This window comes from Arvicanthis niloticus, chromosome X (assembly GCF_011762505.2).
Source record: "Arvicanthis niloticus isolate mArvNil1 chromosome X, mArvNil1.pat.X, whole genome shotgun sequence".
NCBI classification, from domain to species: Eukaryota; Metazoa; Chordata; class Mammalia; order Rodentia; family Muridae; genus Arvicanthis; species Arvicanthis niloticus.
Window position 1 is genome coordinate 83,486,027 of NC_047679.1, and position 19,640 is coordinate 83,505,666.

The 19,640-nt window shown below is 41.4% G+C and overlaps 1 long non-coding RNA gene across 1 annotated transcript in view; it reads left to right on the top strand.

Moving 5' to 3' along the window:
- Nucleotides 1-19,640, top strand: part of LOC117694366 (uncharacterized) — a 76,020-nt gene that overhangs the window by 38,785 nt on the left and 17,595 nt on the right. The window lies entirely within an intron of this gene.

Genomic DNA, 19,640 nt, shown 5'->3' on the forward strand with positions numbered 1-19,640 from the left:
ATGGAGGCATGGAAGATGACAGCCCAGTCTGTCCCTCTCTTTACCTGCCCAGCTCTATCGTTCTTCTCTTCCCTTCTTCAACCTGGTAGTCGTGAATTCTCTCCCCTGCTTGGTTTCCCTCAGTCGGGTACTCTTTGTGGAACCCTGTGACTTCTTATAACTCTCAAAATCCTTCCTCCTCAGTGTCTGTTCCCCAGGGCTGCTTGTGGGAAGGGACGAAGATCCTGAGTACTCAGCTGGGACATTGGCTTTGTCAGCTTTAGAGGAATCACAGGTGGGAAGTGAGATGAGGAGTAGCAGCCTCACAGCACTGAGTGGAGGACACAAGACAGAATGTGACCTTCTTCCCTTGCTTTCTGCACATTTGCCCACGGCATCCAGATGCTTAAGCAGCTCCATTTTCTCCTGTCTGCCTGCTTGTCTAATTTTTCCTATGCATCTTCTAAAGAAGCACCAGGACTTCCCCCAAGTACCCCTCTGTGGCAGGCTTTGCTCCCTTCTCTTCCTCCTCCTCAATGAAGTTTTCTACCATCCACCTTTTTCATCTCAGTTTTCCTCTGTTCTTTCTGTTTTTCGCCTCCTATATCTGTCTCCCTCCTTTCTTTCCCCTCTGTTTCATTGTTTTCTTTCTCTAGCTTTCCTGTATCTTAAATCTTTCACACTCTCCTCCTAAATTATAACAGTGGGAATCAAGGGCTTTCTTTTCTTCAGTGAAAACTCTCCTACCAGCTCTGCAGAGTTGGCATGTGTGCTAGAGAAAGGGATCCGTACCAGTGTATACTGGTTAATTTGTTGTCCGGCTGGCTGTAGTCTGTCTAGCCTCACTAGAAAGAGGTTGGGAAAGATTGGATGCTTTTGCCCAGGGGTTCTTATTGCCTATATAGAGGGATTAATAACAAGGCATTCATGTGTAGAATTTGTTCAGCATCCCCCTCCCTTTTTTGCTGTGTTATTAAGGAAGAGGATTTTTCAAATTATAGATGAAAGCCAAAAAGAATTTTCAACAATAAATGCTAAAATATTGATGTATAAGCGCAGTCTCTGGAATTTTGATTGAGAATGATATATGCTTCATTGCTTTACATGATGGGCAAAAGCAAAATACTAATTACTCTCGTAACATGTTTAACTGCCCTTTTACCTGCTCACCCTTCCTCTTTATTTCCCTTAAGCATGACATACCCCACTTTTAGGCAGGAACTGAACCTGGAAACTTTCAGGGCAGTGGACCAGGTTGGGGAGCTGAGATCAGGGTTCCACTTGTCTCCTTTCTGTAACTTCCCCATCCTCAACAACCCTAATCCTGTCTCTTCCTTTGCCAAACAAGTACCCCTACTTCTCTCAGGTCACAGGACAAAATTTTGAAGAATTATCTGGTCATATTTTTCATTCCAGTGATTTGTCTGACACTGTCTGTTCTGTCTTCCAGCTCAGTGGTATTTTTACAAGTTGCCTACAGAGTACCCTTCCCTATATCCTTACCTGTCTGGACTCAATGTTCTTATTACTTTGTCAAACAAGACTTATGGAAACACCACCACTGCCCTTAGGTCTGAATTAGGAGAACCTTTGTATATTCTTCCAGATCCTTCCTTTTCCATCTCCTCAGCATACCACACTCAATTATTTCCTGCTTCTTCCCAACTTTGTCCAGAGCTCCCTGAGAGCAGAGAGATATTGCCTACCAAATCCACAGCACAGGATAGGCGATTAGGGAGCATGTTTTAAAAGATGCACCCTTGGCACCCAGATCCACAAGTTTACCACTTATGAATCACTCTCTGTCAAGATAGAACTTTAAGTTTGACATACAGAGAAAGGACCAGCATGAGGCAGTGGTAATAAGGAGAAATAAGAAAGCAGTTTTTATTCCCTTGCCCCTTGGGCCTGTGGCCTCACATTCAGTCATCTGGAATTCTTGGCTAATGGAAGGCATAGTCCCCTGGAGACTGGTCCATTGTTGTAGGTCTCACCTCCTCTGTGCCCCATGGGATAACTGAGAGCTGAAAAGCATGGCAGGGTCAGCTTACTGGGAGGACAAATTCTTATGAGAGTCTGCAACAATGAGCAAATGTCTGGCTGGTCTGATGAAGAGGTACAGCTTTCCTAGGGTACACAGGGGCAGACTCTGGATAAAGAAGGAAACCAAAACCAAATGAGCTGCCACTTGGTTTTGAATCAGCTGAGATGCTAATAATTCCAAATTTGCTGTACCGAAAAGAAAGCTGAAATGATGTGGGGGAAAGGTGCAAAGTTATGTCTAGCCTTGGCCTGTAACTGCTGTTCCTTCTCACTACCACACTATGAAGCACATGAATCCCTATGTTCTAAAAAGTACTGTATCTTTTCCAGTTTAGCAGTTGGATGCTACATTGCCATGAGAACTGACTTCTGTGCGTCCTTGAGGTGGTATAGAAGTTACAATAAACAACCTGTTTTTTTATATTTTGTCTTGAAAAAATTACTTCCATAAGTATAGCTTTGTAAGCCCAAATAGTATATTAGACACATTTTCACAAATGTTTAATTCCACAAAGGGAACCCATCAGTTTCAGTCCTATACAGTGAAAATAGCAGCTGCACCCTGCTGACAAGCAGAGTTGCAGAAACTTCTGTGTGAGGAGCAGCGTTTCATTATTGGAATGGGTATTGTTTGTGAATTCTGTGACTTCTGGGCTACACTCGGGGAGGCAAAATTAGAGAATGATTTAGCATAATTTCCTGGACCTATTCCAATAATTGGAGATGCTATGGTTCTGATACTGCCCGTTTCACTTACTGAGGTAGAGAATGGACTGAGACATAACTCAAAAAGTCAGGCTGTATTCTGTCTTGAGAAAACTCCCAGGCTTAAGCAAGTTTTGGAAGCAATGGGATAGGCAGTTAAAAGGGGGAGTGTATGGAAATAAAAGACAGAAACCATTTAAGAAATCTGCTGTTGCTGCTGCTGCTGCTGCTGCTGCTGCTGCTGCTGCTGCTGCTGCTAACCAGAGTGTTTCCCTTAGATATCCAAGGAACAAGGCTGCATCTTTTTTTCTGTATGTGAAATTTTTCTTTGCAGAGTCATTTTTAACTTCCAAGGGTGTGACAGTTTACTTGAAAGTAGGAGCTCCACTTCTGGTGCTTGGGAGCATAGACAGCAGAGGTAGGAGGCCCTTTAGCCCTCCAGATATTAGAAGATGGGGCAAAGAGTATGCAGAGTACAGCGTTAGGGATGCCTGGAGTCTCAGGTAGGGCAAGGAAGAACAAAATTGCATGTATTAGATATGTTCTCAGTTCTCCCCAAGCTTTAGAGAGTGACTTGCTCAAGTTCAATGCTTCAAAGATTTGACCTGCTTTTTTTATAAAACATTTTAGGCATGGATTTTACAGGACTAACTTGGAACTACACATTTCTGGGAGGACCATGGGAAGATTAACTGAGATTCCTTGACTCTTCAAAGACAGGGAAGCTCTTAGCACCAGAACAGAACCAGGAAACAACCTGTCTTTCTTGCTGGCTTCTGTTTCAGTGCCCAGGATATAACAGTATGGTAGTGCTCTAGCTAGTATTGACTAGCACTGAGGTGTACATTGTTTCTCTCCTGCTACATCCTCAGAATCGTCATATACTCCATTAGTCATGTGAGGGCAATTTACTGGCTGTGCAGAAGTTTTGTTAAGGTTTCCCACAGAGCTTGCATTGACTATCCTCATCTCTTGGCTTTCATAACTGTTTCACATCTTTATTCAAAGTTGATAGGACCATGTCATGACTCTCCTCAGAGCTTATTATTTGTGTGTGTGTCTGTGTGTGTCTGTGTGTGTCTGTGTGTGTCTGTGTCTCTCTCTGTGTGTGTGTGTGTGTGTGTGTGTGTGTGTGTGTCCATGCTTGTAAATATCTTATTTCTGTCATTTGGGCATTGTTGATAATCTGTGGCTCTGTGAAAGGAGAAGTCCTTACATAACAAAAGCAACAGAACTTGGGAAAATAAATATTTACTGTATCAAATGAATTTCATTTCTACTAATTCATGCATGTGTTCAACAAAGATGTACTGAGTGCAAATCATACCGTAGATGTTCTAGGTGCCAGAGATATGATAGTGAACAAAGCAGGAGTCTGCGCTCTTGTGTACTTTGTCCTCTAGTGGATTAGTAATATAATTCTTTTCCAAGAGGATGTCTGCATGGATTATCATCAGGTTTAGGCCTAAGAGCCTCTCCTAGTATCTGAGCCGGTTACATATTACATGGCATAGAAAACAAGCAGCTTTTCAGCAAGCAGTAGTGAGCTTCATTTCCATCTATTGTGGAATATACCTGCCAGAAGTGACATACCTATCACTCTCTAGAAATGCTCCCAGAATGCTTATATTCTCTTCAGGAATCCAGCCCTAAACACATTCTCCTCCTAAGAGAGTTCAATGAGACTAGCAGCATTGTTCACTGTGGGACCTCTCTAAGTGGTTTCTCATAACTCAGGGTTGTGGTTCCCTTCTTTTTGCCCCCCCCTTTCCACCTTTATTTTTAGTTTTTCTGTATCTCTCTATTCCTTGTTTTTTTTACCATGATGTTCCTGATACTGCAGGAGTAGGTGGCAAGGAAAACTTCGTTTGGTGAGTACATAGAGTTATGTACAAAGTTGAATTTGCAGTATCCACCAATATTATAGATAGATAGAGCTAAGTCTGAAAAATTTATGTGCCAAAAATTAGAAATTTAATTGAATGAACATTGTATTACCCTAACCTTGTACTCTTGTTGGGCTCATTGTCTGCATATGCACATGTGTGTACATGCAGACTAATACACAGACAGTTCCCTCTTTTATAATCTGAAGGTGATACTCCTGCTGCTAGCAGTTATCATCTAAGAGTGACTTGCTATAGCTGAAGAATTTGGGTTATGATGAGCAGACCTTTTAATTTCTAGCTGTGGTTTCTATATATACTGTGCTAATGAAGCCCCTTTAGCCACAGTTACTTAGTCAGAATAATTAGAATCCCTAGGTAAGATGCCAAATTGAATCACATTTTGTACCAGAAATGGTTGTTCATTTTGTGAAGTTATACTGTATTTGGCTCCAAATGAAAAATTTTAATAATGATCAAACACTTCAAAGTATCACCAGAGATGCTAATCAGACAACAGGCTACTCCAGACCTCAGCAGGTCACATACATCAGCTTTTGCTGCCACCACCTCCTGCAATGTCAGCAACATTGTTGTTAGACACCGAGTATTGCTCTGAAAAATCTGACTTCTCTTCTCTCCCCATTGTCAGTTTCTTTCTGTAACCTTCACATTGCCTTTCTACCATGCATTACATCCCACGTGTTCTATAATCCCCTCACTTTCCACAGCAGTGTACCCACTGCTGAGTCAAAGGCAGGTGCTCTTTCACAACTGCAAACCCAGTACAACTACCCTCAATTATGATCCAGTTTCAGGAGATACAAATAGGATGCTGAGGTCTTGATATTTCTAGGCAACCAGGAGCACAGAGGCAGGAAATCTGCTCAGCTGTATCTCGTTAAGCAAGGGGACTTGGGGGAACCATGTGTTTTCCATGTATATCTCCAGGTCTATGAAATGATAGAATGGAATAGAAAAAAAAAACTGTTTAGAATGCTCACTGAGTAGGGATGAACATGTTAGCAGGGTGGAGAAACACCCAGGAGGAAACTGGCAGTGAGTGCAGGGGAGGTCAGCTTATGCAGGTGCACTAGAGAGGGGAATTTTCTTTCCCCCTTTTTCTATCTAAGTTTTTAATGGCTCTAACACCAACAAAATGTTTGCTGTGAATCCATTCAAAATCAAATAGAAGTCAGCAGCAGTCAGAAGAGAAAGCTAAAGTAATAAGCCTCAGATTGGCATGCATGCCTGCATTCTCAGCACTTTGGAGACAGTAGCAGGAGGTTAGTATGTTTAAGGTCAGCCTGGGATACATAGAGAGTATGAGGCTAGTTTTGGCAATATAACAAGACTCTGCTAACAAAACTAAACAGATAATGAAAACACAAAGAGACAAACAAAACCCACAACAAGAAACATACCACCACCACCAAAATTCTAGGATCCAGTCACCTGGAGAAGCTTTTAATCAGTACTGAAGTGGTCAGTTTCTGGGGATTCTTCATTTATGGTAATTACATTAATTGAACCCTGCTGCAGAATTTGGTCTATTGTACCCTCCAAAGTATACTCCCAAAGCCACTGTCCTGAGTGGATTGCTTTATCCTATATCCCAAAGCCACTGTCCTGAGTGGATTGCTTTATCCTATAGAGATTAAAAAGGAAGTATAGTTATTATAAGAAACATTCCAGGCATTTAAGTGTGCTCAAATTATTAGGGGCGAAGAAGTCTTTGTTCCAGGTTGGTGGGATACAGAACAATTATCTGATACATTTCAGCATTCTGTTACAATCTGACATGCTATCATCAGTCCTTCCTCAACTCAATTTGCAGATGGGCAAACAAAATCTCAATATGCTATACATGTCTATCTGTCTTCTTATATGTCCACTTTTATTCCACTTTGATTTCCCCAAAGGTAACTATATAATGATTATAAAATGGCAAAAAATCAAGATACACAATAGAAGAGATTTATAAAGCATCTTTTCTATAGCTAGTGGTCAGGAAATACATAGCTATCTAATGTTCCTGTCTGTACTGTCTTTCTACTGCTTTGTACTAACAAGCTGTTTCAGAGTGTCATCTTCCAGAGATGAACTGAATTTTTCTGATGCCTGGCAAGGGTTAAATATAATCTTTTCATTTAGCAAATCAGGCAGTATGAAGTACAGAATGTTTGATTCTTCATTGAACTTTAGTCTACTATAAATCTCCCATGGTCTCAGAGGATGAATAGAGACAGCATTCAACTTTTGAAGTCATCTAAAGCCATCCTGCAGGCTCCTCTACAAAGGAACTACACCTTCCAGCCTGAGTTCCCCAGAATGTGGTTGTGGAATAAGCCTTTTTCCATAGGTCAAATGAGTTACCATGGACTCAGGAGAGATAAATCCAGTTAGGCTTTGACTAGCTATTTAAGGTCAAGCGATAATAAACTGGATTCTTAACATTTGCTTTAAATATGAAAGGCAATAGTCAAAATCAATGCCTGATTCTTTACCAAACTTTTCTGTGGTTAATGATGAAGATGTCTCAATCCCAGTGAAGATATCCTTTCATTCACAGGATGAACCATGGATAAAATTAACTCAGTTCTTCTAAGTCTTCTTTTCTCTCCAAAGTTCCAAGCCCATGATACTAGTTCTCTTCAGTCCTGTCTAGTACCTTGCCTTACCTCCAACCATGATCAGAAATGTCAGTAAAATTGACTATCCTCATAGGTGATTTAGACATGCCTTTTGGCTTTTGTTTGACGGCTGAAACATTGTTTGGTGACAATGGGGAGAAAAGTTAGACTTTCCTTAACTCTTCCAAATCTTCATTCAGAAATCAAGTAAGATGTGGCCAGATCTTGAAGACCAAATGCAAGTCCTTCTTTTTGAAGGTCACAGGTATGCCCAGTAGAATCACTGAACTGAAAGGCTCAAGGTGATCCAAGGATTTATTGAAGATGTTAGAGGAGAACTCCAATGTTTTGGTTTCTGCATTATCTGTTTCTTGTAATTGTTCCCTCCCAGCAATAGCTCAAACTAGTCTGCTTTATGCTCTTTGACATTTCCACTGTTTCCTTCTCCAGAGTACATGCATGTGCACACCTGTGCTATGTACAGCACTTCATAGCACAAGTTCAGGAAATCCAGCCTGAACTGAGTTTCTAGTTCTTAGGAACTGGCCAAGAAGATAGTTTATATTGAGGCACAAATCAGTCAAATTATGTATCCTGCACTGTTTAAGAAGTAACTTGTTCTAAAAAAAAAAATCAAAGCTGAAGTAAGAGAGGACAAAGAACAAAAAACAGAGTTGGATCAATTTCCTGCAAATTTCTTGACATTCTTCCCATTTACCCAAAGCATAACATAATGTGTGTGTGTATGTGTGTCCATGTTTGTTCGTCTGTCTGTCTGTCTGTCTGTCTGTCTGTGTATGTGGTGGTTTGAATGAGAATGACCCCCATATGCTTGCATATTTGAATGCTTGGTTCCTTGTTAAAAACTGTTTAGGAAAGATTAGGAGATGAGGTCCTATAGGAGGAGGTGTGACACTGGGGATGGGACTTAAGGGTTCAAAAGCCAGTGCCATTACCAATTAGCTTCTTTCTCTGCCTTGTGCTTCCAGATCAGATGTAAACTCTCAGTTACGCATGCATCACCACACCACATTCTCTTCCCCTGTTTGTTGAGTGAGAAACCACTCCATCAGGGTGGTTGTGACTATTAAGTAGACTAAGAGATATTAAGCACTAGAGCAGGGTCAGACCCAGATCACTTGGTAAATGATGATTCTGACTCTCAGCCCTGGAGCCCTTTTTTCCTTTCATTTGCTCTGTGATCTGAAATGGTTTTGTTCTAGGTGTCCTTAGCTCAGTGGTGAGAAGATACCAGAACCAATAAGGTGGGCATTATAAGAAATACCATTTAGGGCAATTGCCAATACTTACTAGGCCATTGATACTATGGCTGATAAAGCATCCTGAATGAGGGTATGGCTCTGGCAGAAGACAGATAGAAATATTGCTGAAGATCAGAGGACTAGAAATTGAGAGGAAAGAGAGAAAAAGGAGACATAGTGGGGAAAGGGAAACTAAGGAAGCAGGAAGAAAAGGTTCATACATGATAGTGAAGGGGTAGAAGTAAAAGATACTAAATTGCTCCGTAAATTAAAATGAGAATGCTTTCTAGACAACTGAAACCCAAGGGGCACCCAGATATCAGAGAACTTGATTTCCCCAATACAAAGGGTTTACAAACACCTTGGCCCCAGAGTGGAGGCCTGCTATGCTCTCTATCTGTAGTCAGCTTCCCTTTGTTTTTCATGGGAAGGAGGCTTAAATATCATCTTCTCTTTCATGTCCTCTTACCTTATCTTTTTTTTTTTTTTTTTTTTTTGGTTTTTTTCGAGACAGGGTTGCTCTGTGTAGCCTTGGCTGTCCTGGAACTCACTCTGTAGACCAGGCTGGCCTCGAACTCAGAAATCCGCCTGCCACAGCCTCCCAAGTGCTGGGATTAAAGGCGTGCGCCACCACCGCCCGGCCCTCTTACCTTATCTTGCACTGTCTCTTTGTTTTGTTGCGCTTGTTGGAGTTTGTAATCCCACATCCCTGTGTACATAAGTGCCCCTCCCTACTAGACTTGGACTCTACACGGTTGAGTCCAGGCCTGTTTCAGTCCTGTGCTCTTGCAGCATCTAGCGTAGGAACCATGACAGAGTTTACAAAGCAGAACTGGAATGCATCTCAGCCTATGGAATAATGCTGAAATGTTTCCATGGAGCCAGTCCTAGATGCTCTTTTTGCAAGGTCTCTAGCAAAACCACCTTGCCCGGATGAGAAGATGGCTACTGGCCCAATGTGTCCTAACATGGGGGAAGGGGAGAAGAAAAAGAATGAAAATTTCAAGTCTATTCTTTTCTTCTCATGACACTAATCCCATTGTGAGAACCCCCACACTCATCATCTCAGTGAACCTCATTAACCTCCAAAGTCTTCAATTTTAAATGCCATCATGCTGAGTGAGAGTAAGCACTTCAGCGAATGACTTTTATGTCCACAAAATCATTGATGGGTCTGGGCAGATGGTTCAGTGAGTTGCAGGGCTTGCATCACAAGAATGAGAACCCGACTTCAGGTCTATAGCACCTCTATAAAAAATGTAGCATGGCTGTACATTTCTGTCTGTAAGTCCAGCAGTGGAGTAGGGTGTGGAAGGAAGAGGATATTGGGTTTGGCTGGCTACTGGCATAGCAAATAAAATTTCTAGGTTCAGTGTGAGACCTTGTCTCAAGAGAATAAGACAGCATTAGAGGACACTTCTGGCCTCCACATATACACTCTACCCCCACATGCACAGACTGGCATACACCACACACATACACACAAAAAGTATAATAATGGGATGAAAGGGGATAAAACAACCAAACAGAAGAAAAAGACCCAAAGGAAAAGTACAGGTAAAAAGTAGCCAGTGCTGGTTCCAGTGTTTAAAGGACATTTTTATATTGTACCCAGAAACACAGAAAACAACAAAACCAAGGTCTTGGGAAGGAGAGAAGAGGAGACCCATGGCTCCTGCTGGCCAGGAAAATACCTAAGGGCAGGGCCAGTATTCTGCTTGCTATACCTCTTAACTTGCCTATTCAGCATTCTTGGCCCCTGAAAGAATGCTCAGTTTCTTGTCTGCAGTCTGGTGAGAAATGGGAGCGCTGGTCCTCATGCAGTATTCCCAAGGCTGCATACATTCTGAAGGGCTGCCCCAGGAAACTTGCAAGAGAATGTCATGTTCCCTCTGCAGAGACAGCTGAGAGTACCTTGAAAGGTGAAGCTCTAAGGATCAAGGGCCTGTGGTCTCTGATGAGCATCCAGCATTTCTGAGTATTCACCAGGGCCCAGCACTGGGTGCTTTATACATGTCTTCAACAATCTTTGAGGTAGAAGCTACTGTTGACCCTCTTAGAGATGAGAAGACTGAGGCTTTGGCAGAGTAAATGGGTCGTCACTATCACACACTCAGGAACAAGAAATGGACTTTGAACCTCATGTTCTACTCATAGAGCTCAAGATCAGAATCCCTTTCTAAAAGTGTATGCTATCTCATATGTAAGGATAGAACTCAGACAAAGGATGACCAGCCATGGTCCTGGATTCAGTCATCCAGTTAATGCTAGAGCTGGAGCCAATTAAATCCCCCTCTCCTCTTCAGCATCTCTCTATCTAATGACTCTGGTGTCTCTACACTAGTGATAACTTGTCCTGTGTCTCCAGCCACATAGGGTACAACCAATCTGGATGGGCCACTGAGGTCTCCTAAATCCTAGGGCTACATCAACTGTGAGTGTGCTTGACTCTGGGACTGGGAGTCCATGGTAAGAGCAGGCCTTCCAGTTTGGACCAAAGTACTGGAGAATAATCTCAGCGCCAACCAGCACCATGATTACCACACAGTCACTTTGTGGCTACCATCTTTCAGAGGTTCCTTTAGCCTTCCTTTCTTGCTTAGGAGGCAGCTGCTAACCCTGCCACCATCTGCCTTCCTCTTAGGCTTTCTCTTTGGCTAGCTGTGGAACTGGAACTGGACCTGGACAGAGTTGGTCACTCCCACCCAGGGCTTTTAATGAGAAAGACTTGGTTATACCCAGGCAGCAAAAATGAATAATTCAGCAAAGGAAGCCCAGGAATGTTAGTGTTTCGGATCTGATTCCCTCGACAGTGGGAGAAGCAGAGATGCACTGCATCTTATGGGGGTAGGGTGACAGCCACAGAAGGAAGGACAGGAGGAGGCTACACCAGAATCACTAGCAGAAAGCTAAGAAGAGATCCTTGTCAAAATCTCTTCACCATTTTGGAATTAGGCTAATTTAGGCTGCTATAAAGTCTCTACTAATCTGGGGCTTTTGCCCTGTAAATTGATAGTCTCTTAATGACCATTGTCGGTCTCCAAAGAGCAGTGTTGACATCTCTGGGTGGGAGTTAACCTGTTTTCTGAATTCATTGGACTTTCAAAATGATCACGATCGCTCAGAGGGGAAAAGAGTACATATGGAAGAAAAGGACATAAGCATTCAAGTTTGTCTTATTCTTTGAGAATTTCATACAGTGTTATTTGAAACTCCTAGCATACCACCTTTTCCACCCTCCCATGTCGTCTCACCCAACTTGGTGATTTTGTTCCATTTACCTTCTTTCCCTATCAAGTCTAGTTTGTGGTGCTGACCTATTATTGGGAGTGGGGCCTGTCCTGGTAACTTACCAGGGGTCACATCATTAAATAAAACAGACTCTCCCTCTCCCAGCAGCTATCAAATGCCAATAGCTCCTCAACTAATGGTGAGATTTTATGCCTACCTTCCCCTTGTATGCTGTAATTTTGTCTGGCTATAGCTTCTGTGGGTCTTGTCCATACTGTCACAATCTCTGTGAATTCATATGAGTGACTGCTCTGTTATGTCTTAAAAGCACTGCTTCCTTGATGTTATGCCTATTAAAATTGTTTTGTTCCCTCTTTTGTGAAGATTCCTATTACAGCCCTTCTTCCAAGGCTCAATTTCTTGTTTATGGGGCAAGGTAGAAAAATAAATGCAATAGAAGCACCTTCATATCTGAGCATAAGCCCCTCCCCTGTTGGGCATCAGCTATTGAGGTCATTCTTAGCACCTTTGAGGATAAGACAAACTGCTTCTCCTACAAGGTGATGTGACTGTAATTTTCTTAGAGTATGGAGAGTTTCTTGCCTATTGAAAGCTTAGGACACAGCACTGAGGCCTTAGCCATTGTTTGGATAAAAAGTATCAGTCTCTTAGTGGGGGGCAGCATGACCAAAACAAGGTTTCCAGGGCTTTAAAGTACCTAGGAGATCCAGTCCAGTGGCTTAGGTTCTGGTGTTCTAGAATCAGAAAAGAATGGATTTGACCTCAATTCTACTACTCCTTAACAAAGAGAACTTAGGAAATTGGTGTAATCTTCCTAAGCTGCAATGTTGTTATCTGTAAAATAAGTAACAGCAGAACACTGCTGGACTATTTGATAGAAGTGTGTGTGTGTGTGTGTGTGTGTGTGTGTGTGTGTATGCATGTGTGCGCCTGTGTCTGTGTGTGCCTGTGTGTGTCTGTGTGTGCCTGTGTGTGTCTGTGTGTGTGTATCTCTGTGTATTTAAAACTGAGATTTGGTCCTTGTGTTTGGGATATTTATAAGTAGAAAGGTGCATTCAGCAACCTTCAAGTTCTTACCTGAGACCCTTTGGCCAGACTCAGACTGGTTTGCTAGAGTTTAGAGCAAAGAATGAGGCTAAGGAATTGTACCAAGCTAACTGACATGTCAAGTTTCCAATTAATGAGTTTATTATCAATGGTACCTCCCTGTCACCAGAGCTGCAGCAGAAGGAAGGTTTAGAGTCTAAGGGACCTGAGTTTGGTGCCAGGGTCTGTCATTGATTAGTCATATTGAGTTTGGAAAAATAATTACTATCTTTGAGTCTCATTATTTATTTTTATTTTTCCTCTTTTTTCCCCTTTCCCCATCCCCCCCCCCAAATCTGTGGAATAGAACTAATGCTTTCTACCTCTCAGTATTTGTACAAATGTTAAATTAGAATGTTCATTTGTCCTGACACATAGTAATTGCTCAATAAATGGAAGATTCGTATGTAGATGCTATTGCTATTTAAAGTGATCAGTAAATCGCTTTATATACATAATAGGCTTAATTATAAAATCTTCACTGGATATTTATTGTGTGCCTAGAGCACTAAAGACAGTGGTCAGCCAAATCATTTGCCTTCACAGAGACTCTATTAACTCTCAACAAGTGTTCGATGGAATAAAGCTAGATCCCCCACATGCTTAGAAAGTAATATATGTAAACTATTGTAATCTTAGAGGTTGTGGTTGAAGAGATTGTTGTTTTTCCAGACTGTTAGATTCAGGTATTCACTCAGGCTATGAGAAGAGTATGTAGATTATATCAGTTACTGGGAGTGGGGCACAGATGAAGGAAGATGCATGTTTAGGGAGGAAGCTATGTCAGTTTGCAAATAAGGACATCAACCCCTAAGAAAATAAAGTGAGCAAGTGACCTTTACTAGCTGTGAACGTGAACAAACCTTCTAGGCCTCTACCCCTGAGTTTTCTTCTACAACTTACAGCCTTCCTTGTTAACGAATTGGGTTTGGGAAAGTTATGAATTCAATTATACCTCTTCAGTATAGGACCAGTGGGAGTGACCCAAGCATTAGCCTCATGTCTGATTTATAAGTCAAAGGCCAGGCCATAGTGTGACTCAGTGAATCTCTGAACCCATGCCTAGTTTCAGCCTCAATCTCTTGGGCCAGGAGGTTACCTAAGCAGTAGCCAGTAAGAATAATACAGCCTATAACATCTCCTTAAAGCAGTGGTTCTCAACCTGTGGGTTGTTACCCCTTAGAGGGTTTAATGACCTTTTCACAGAGGTGGCATATTAAATATTTACATTGTGATTCATAACATTAGCAATGAAATAATTCTATGGTTGAGAGTCACCACAACATGAGGAGCTGAGAACCATTGCCTCAAAGACTGTCCACGATGGCACATGACTATCCATCCATGAAGTTCAGTGTCCTATAATGGTCAAACAAAAGGAAACAAAGGCTGTGGCAATGGTGCCTTTGGGAACATTGGTGAAGACAGAGTTGGACGTCAGAGAAACTAAGTTGTCATGAATATTTCCAGAGGAATGGTTTTTCGTTTTGTACTTTATTTCTGCTACTTGTTATGGAAGAAGGAGCAAGTGACTCTATGTGCTACAAAGAGCTGACTGGTCACCACACATGCACAGCATTTCTCTTAGGCTGTAGAATCTTTCTTTGGAGGATTAGGGAAGAAAAATGGTCAGGGTTCATCTTCATCACCAAGACTATTGAATTTTGATCTAAGTTAGCATTGGAGGCCCTCAGCACCTTCCCAAGAGAATGCCTTGGGGATACTGCCCAGTAAAAGGCTGCCCTTCCTTACCTCAGTCTTCCCTTCATTCTCTCTGGTGTTTCTCCTTTTCCAGTTTCATATATCCCCAGAACTGGCTTAATTTTAACCAAGTATTGAAGTCCTCCCAGGAAAGGCAGAGCAGCCAGCCTCTGCTCTTCACTGTCAACTGGGTTGAAGACTGAGGAAGCCTGGAGGCTTACCGGTTGCCATGGTGAAGAGTGGGCCCTGAAAGTATTAAGAAGCTGGGAGTTTGAGCTTTTTTGTTTGTTGGTTTTGATTAGTTCTATTTACTTTATACCTCCACTTCTCCTTCTTTTCTGCTTCCCTGCCACCTACCCCTCCAGAGTCTCAAATCACTAAAGCAGAAGGAGATTGCTAGGGGCAAAATCAGGTCCCAGGCTACACTAAATACAGGCTGCCCTGCTTCAGATAATTGCAGTGTATTTGGCAATACAGACTCTTGGGAGGGCCAAGTTTGGAATATAAGTTGTTATCCCTTTGTGACATGGTGCAGTATCCTCAGACAGAAAAGGACTCCTGTGGAAAAAGAGAGACAATTCTGTTCTGGAACTTTTGGCCTGTGTTTTCATACCCCAAGGGATTTGGGCTTTTGTTTTGTTTTGACAGCTCCAGGAATCTAGTCCACACAATTTTCCTCAATTAAATATCTTCTCTCCCACTGCTGACCAGGTAGAACATATTTGTAGAGAAAGTATGGGTTCTGGAAGAACCATACGCATATTATGTAATAATTATTGTTATTCCTATTATTATTATTTCATAAATAATTCTCCTCACTTCAGTCTGTGTTTCTGAAAAGGGGAGACAGCTGACTCAGGAAGATTTTTGTGGACTGGACTGCAGTGAAAACTGACCTCGCTTCCTTTTTAATTGGTACCCTGGGGCTGAAGGAGGAGCAATATGAAGGGAAGGAAACCCTGGGCACACAGCAAAGGCAGATCATGGCATATGTAGGAGTTACAGTGTCTCTTCTCTTGCATTCAGCGCTAATTGCATAATGCTAACCTGGACAGGATGAGTATGGCAGAGCAAAAAATTTCAAGATCCTCATACCCTTCCTCAGTCCAGCTACTTTTTGCATCCCAGGAATGGACATTGCTTTTTAACCCTCCAAATGAGGATTCTCAGCTTCTAAGTTCCTTTTTTTAAAATTTGTACCTATTTGAGAATTTGTGACTAGATAATCTCCAATCCTTTTTTGTATCCGTGTTTATTATCCCTAATAGATGGCCTGATTCCTGGAGGCAGGTTCTGTACCATCAAATCTATCAGAATCTCTTGAAGGACTGAATATCATAGGAGCTCAGGGAATGTGTCGTAACTTACTACTTATGGTTTGAGAGACACGGGGAAGGCCTATGCTACATATAATGTATGATATGGGAAATTTGTGTTTATTACATAGTTAAAATAAGGCTAAATGCTTGTCACTTGCTAAATGTAAGATACACACTAGAAATAATGGAGTAATTTCTTTACTTTGTTAAGGTTTAGAGATTTTCCTAAAGTGTAGAAGGCACAACCCATTAAGAATAAGGGGATGAATTTTTTTTACTGTAGTCTCCATTAAAAGTAAAGATCTCTGTACCACTGAGAAAATAAGTGGGCAAGAAATAGCAAAATGGATAAAGAAAGCAACAAATGTACAAACAACTTAAAAAGGGGGAAGTCCAAATAAACAGAAGCCATTCCCTCTCCCAAGCAGGCAGAGACAAATTAAAGTAGCTACAAGATGTTATTTCATACACATCAGACTGCAGAAATATTTAAAAAGAATAATATAATGTTGGCAATGTAATATGGGAATTGAGATACTCACATACCTCTAAGGATTATGCAAATGCATGCAAACATTTTGAAGTGAAATTTGGAAGTTTTGGGGGGATTTGAATTTTTATCTAACCTGTGACAGATCAATTCTATTTCTGGTTCTACAAACTAAGAATTAAATTTAGATTACACTAAGTGGCTTACATGAAAATGATTTTTATAGTGTTGTAATAAGGTAGATTGGAATCAACTTAAGTATCCATAAACAAGAAAATAGATAAGTAAAATTCAACATGGAGTGCTATGTCATCATTCAAACAAACACATTAAATCCATAGATATCAGTAGAATTAGCTCAATAATTATTATATTACTGAAACAAACAGTAAGAGATACACAGAATAATACTATTTATGTAATCCAGATAGACAACAGTATCCCCCCAAAAAGTCAGTATAAATAGGAACAATGATAAAGAGGGAAATAAATGCAATTGAAGAATAACTAGAAATAAAATCAAATGAAATGGGCTATCAATGTACTAATAGTGATAGTGTGATTCTACCTGAGTTTTATTAATTGCAATCAAGCAGAAAGGAAGAAGGAAAAGAACAGATAAGATACAGTATAGAACAATATTCAAAACAGTATCTGGTTACAAGCTTTTGCTCAGCAAGTGTTTGCTGTGTTCTCCTGCACCTCTGTGTCCTCACAGCAGCAAGTGGTAGTGAACAGAGTGCTAGAGGCAGGCCAGGAAGCCGAATACCTTGTGGCTTAGTATATTTTGTGCTGCTGTAACAGGATACCACAGACTGGGGAAAAACAGAAAAATTTCTCAGTTTTCAAACTAGGAAGTTCAAGTTCAGGTGCAACTGGGTTCAGTCTTCAGCTCTCAGGTGTTACCTTGCTGTTGCATTCTCCATAAAAGAAGACTATTATTTCTTCCAATGGAAGAAAGCAGAGGAGCAAGAAATACTGAGTTCACCCTAACAATCTTTTTATAGTGGTATTTATCCACTCATGAATGCCACCTCCAAACATTTTCTTCCTAGACAATGAAGTTTCTAACACATGTGTTTGGGGAGGACACATTCAGGCTAAAGAACCTGTATATCTGGATATATTCTTGGATTCAGTTGATCTTTCTAGGGTAAGTGTGTCTGTTGAAGAGCACCTGAAATGAAACAAGGTGCTTTAGCTGAAGACATTTAAGGACCCTCTACATCCTGTATGTGTCTCATTAGAATGTGAGCTTTGGCTTCTCATGTTCCAAATCTCTCCATCTTTGTACTGAGAACTTGAGTCAAGAAGTCTAGCCAGTAGGCTTTCTATCTGACAATTTCCTTTCAATGAGAACAGCATCCTCAGTTGTGCTAGAGAAGGGGGAAACTTTATCTGCCTTCCTAAAAGAGCCAGTGCTATATCTGCCTGGAGATTTCCTTGGGATGAATGAGTGTGTGTGTGTGTGTGTGTGTGTGTGTGTGTGTGTGTGTGTGTATATACGCGTGCGCACAAGTGCACATGTGCTCACGAGTACCATGAGCCTCATAGTCAATAAACTTGACATATCATTAAGAGAACTACCTTCTTTATATAGGGACACAGAAAATGTCCCCAAACTGAAGGGTCTCAAGAAGGACTAATTCAATTGCCTCAGTCTTTATCGCTGAAAGTCCATCAGTTTAGGCAAGTCCGGCTGACCCAAAAGTGATTCTGGGGGTAGAAGCCCTTAGGGACTTATTGGCAAAAAAGAGAAGTGATGGGAAGAACCCTCATTCCGAGGACATAGTTTAAGCAGACTAATCCATGAACCCCTGATTCATGACAAAGGAGGTAACCAGATAGTAGTGCATATTTATAGTCTGGCCCTAGTCTGTTTTATATCTGGGAAATAACTCTTGTAGTGGTTCCAAGACAGAACTAAGCCAATTTCCTACAAATATGGAAAGCAGTATAGACCAGAAAGGAACAGTATACATGGGGGCATAAAAGGCAAAAGCTTCTAGAAAGAGCAATTGCTTCTCATTTTTCTTTTTGTTTCTTCTGAGTCAAGTGCTCTGGTTAGGATTCTCACTGAACCAGTGTAAGGACTTGACAATGACCTTGAATTTTTAGTTGTATTAAGAGAAATGCCCTATTACACGGCAAAGTGGTCACCTGTCTTTCTGCAGGAAGACAGACTTGCTTGTGTGGTAAGCATCCATATTTATGTACATGTGTTTCTTTGCCTTTGTTTTTCTCTCCAAGTCCTCCCCCAACTCCTAAGCTGTAGGGCCCTCAGTCCTCCTGGCTCTACATCTGTTGTCTTTTTGTCTGTCTTTGCCTCCAAGGTCAGAGGATTGGGATTTGCTGATTTTTAAAAATTTGTAAATATTTTGTAGGCTGCCTGCCCAGGAACACAAATGGCACAGGGAGTGCCGATCCGCTTTGGATACTCTTTTATCCAGTGTCCTTGGTAGATTAAGGGACGGGGGAATGGGACTAGCACCAGATGATAAGGGAACACACCAGTGGCGTGTTACAAAGTTTACGGATCAGCTTTTGTTATCAATTTCCCCTCTTCCTCCTCCTCCCCTTGGATTTCTCTTGCATAGGAAAGAGCAGAGTGAAAGAAATGCCCTTTGTATTATGGAGTAGAGTAGCTACTGTGTGTCTATAACCATGGCAGGAACTTTAACATCTATTTCACTTGATGCTCACCATGGCTCTAAGAGGTCAAGCTTTTCCTGGGCTATAGTTAGGACATTTGAGCTGCTTATGTGGTAAGCATCCCCTCCGTGTCTCAAATGGAGCTGTAATTCGGACCTAGATTTTTCTCACTCCAGCTACATTGTCATTAGCCACAGGGCATTGTTAGCATTAACATGGTAGGAGCATTAACTTAACATTCCTGGCCATGCCACAAATATGTGTGGCTAGTAATAGAAAATTTTCACTGGGCCTCAAGTCCTCTGCCATAAAATAAGGAGAAACAGTTTTTGTCCTCCCAAACTTGGGAATTATAGTAAAGCCAGAGTTGCCTAGGAATATGGAATAAGAGTAATTTCTTTGGATAGGAAAGAGGGGATAAAATAAACACTGGTTCCAGATCTGGCTGCCTGAGTTTCAGTGATGCCATTGCCCTTCACTGTTTTTGTGGTGTTTAATGAATCATTGTAGGTTTCCCAGCCTTAGCATAAAGTGAAGAAAGTGGCTTCAAGGGCACAATCCAGTTCTGTGGTTCTTTGATCATTTCACTTGTTTTGAACAGATTATCTGATGCTGGAAGGACTTGGTCCCAT